Source organism: Mastomys coucha, unplaced genomic scaffold, assembly GCF_008632895.1.
Source record: "Mastomys coucha isolate ucsf_1 unplaced genomic scaffold, UCSF_Mcou_1 pScaffold4, whole genome shotgun sequence".
Classification (NCBI taxonomy): Eukaryota; Metazoa; Chordata; class Mammalia; order Rodentia; family Muridae; genus Mastomys; species Mastomys coucha.
In genome coordinates this window covers 55857181-55859677 of record NW_022196910.1, presented here as the reverse complement: position 1 = coordinate 55859677, position 2497 = coordinate 55857181, and positions in this window count along the sequence as shown.

The following is a 2497-nucleotide window of genomic DNA, read 5'->3' as shown; positions in this document are numbered from 1 at the left end:
CTCAGAAATCCACCTGCCTCTGCCTCCCAAGTGCTGGGATTAAAGGTGTGCGCTACCACCGCCCAGCTGAAAAATTTCTTTAACCATCATAAATTAGTTAAATTACTGAGTATTATTAAAGTAGACTGGAACAGTAGATGAAAAGAACAGGGGCTAGAATATAAATGTATTTGTTCAATAATTTAAATTTTACTTTATGTGGCATGGATGTTTTGCATGCTCAGATATGTTTGTGCGCCACACAGATACAATGCGTCCACAGAGTGAAGAGGGCACCAGGTCTCCTGGGACTGGAGTCACAGATGGTTTTGAGACCCGGTGTGCTTACCAGACATAGAACCTAGGATCTCTGGAAGAACAACCAGTACTCTGAACTGCTGAGCCATCTCTCCAGTCCTGTTCAATAAATATTTTCTATATGCTTGGAACTTTGATGAAAGTCTTTGAGTCCAAGTCTTTGTTATACAAGGCCAACTGGCTAAAAAGAGTCAGGTGTGGTGACATATGCCTTGAATCCCAGTACTTAGGAGGCAAAGGCAAGTGGATCTCTGTGAATTTGAGGCCAGCCTGGTCTACATAGAGATCATGCCCTCCCCCAAAATAAATCCCAAATCCCATCTGATCCTGCTAATCTCTCTCTCTCTCACTCTCTCTCTCTCTTCCTCTCTGTCTCTCTCTTTCTCTCTCTGTCTCTCTGTCTGTCTCTGTCTCTCGGTCTCTGTCTCTGTCTCTGTCTCTCTCTCTCTCTCTCTCTCTCTCTCTCTCTCTCTCTCTCTCTCTCTCTCTTTCTCCATATCTCTGGTTCTCTGGCTGTCCTGGAACTTGCTCTGTAGACCAGGCTGGCCTCTGCCTCCCAAGTGCTGAGATTAAAGATGTGCACCACCACTGCCCAGCAAAATAAAATCCTTTCTAAAAAGAAAAAAAAAAGTTATGCAGTGGCGGCACACACCTTTAATCCCAGCACTTGGGAGTGTAAAAATAACTTTTATTCACCTAATATAATTGTCCTGTTGGAGGCTTACTGGTGAATAAGCTCACTCCTAGTTCTTTCTGAACTCTGATCGGCTGGTTCAATTCAGGTGTTTGGCTCAAATTCCTTTCTAGGCTGACTGATTCAATCTGGCTTCTCTGAGCTTCTCACTGAATTGCTCTGCTTGGCCCCTAACTCTGGCTGTTTCTTATTCTCTGGCTTCAGCTGCCTCTGCTGACCTACACTGACCTGTATGATTCTCCTTGCTGTTCTAAACCCTTTTAGGGTGTTATATATTAGGCTCCGGGTTCCTTCCCCAGGTATATCATGTGCCTGAAATTTAAGCACTGAAGAGGTGGTTACAGGAGGATCAGAAATTCAAAATCATCCTTAGCTCAACTCAACTGCAGCAAACTGCACTGAATTGAACTCCATTGCACTGCACTGCATTGCCTGAACTCAACCCAGCTACACTCACTGAACTGCCCTCCACAAATTACACATCACTTTCAAACTGCTGTTTCTCTCACTTGGGATTAAAGGTGTAGCTAAGGTCATGCCTGAATCCCACCCAGAAGATTTAAACGCTGTCATTCCAGCTGGATCACAGGTACCTAGAAGGTCTTTGGAGTGATGCCCTTGCCAGAGCAGCCATGTGGCTGGATTAAAATTCCTCCACAGGGAGGCAGAGGCAGGTAGATCTCTGAGTTTGAGGCCACCCTAGTCTATATAGTAAGTTCCAGAACAGCCAGGACTATGAAGAGATATCCTATCTTGAAAAACAACACAATACAAAAGGGGAAAAAAGATTTTATTTTTATTCATGTTTGTGAATGGGTATGTATACCATGTGTGTGGAGGTGCCTACAGAGGCCAGAAGTGGGTATCAGACCCCCTGGAGTTGTACTGAAATCGCACTCTGGTCCTCTGGAAGGCAGTATCAGCTCTTAACAGATGAGCCATCTCTCCAGCCTGTGTATTTCTGATACATGGTCTCCTGTAGCTTAGACTAACCTCAGACTTAATAGATAGCTAAGGATGATTTTGAATTTCTGATCCTCCTGTAACCACCTCTTCAGTGCTTAAATTTCAGGCACATGATATACCTGGGGAAGGAACCCGGAGCCTAATATATAACACCCTAAAAGGGTTTAGAACAGCAAGGAGAATCATATCAGCAAACTATATAAGCCAGGGGTGGTGACCGGCCCCTGTGATCCCAGAATTTTGGACAAAGGCTTGATGATTGCTCCAAGTTAGAAACCAGCCACGTGCACAGCCACTGTGTGGCTGCGACCACAGTGGAACTCTGTCCACGCCAGTAAGTTAACAGCTCTGGGAAGCTAAGGGAGAATGGAGTGGCTGCAGAGTAAGAAGACGAAAGCCCCTTTCCAAGAAAGGAGAGAGAGGGAAGGAAAGAAGGACAGGCTGGACTTTACTAGGGGAAGTGGTGGCACATGCCTTTAATCCCATCACTTGGGAGGCGGAGGCAGGTGAATCCCTGAGTTCGAGGCCAGCCTGGTCTAC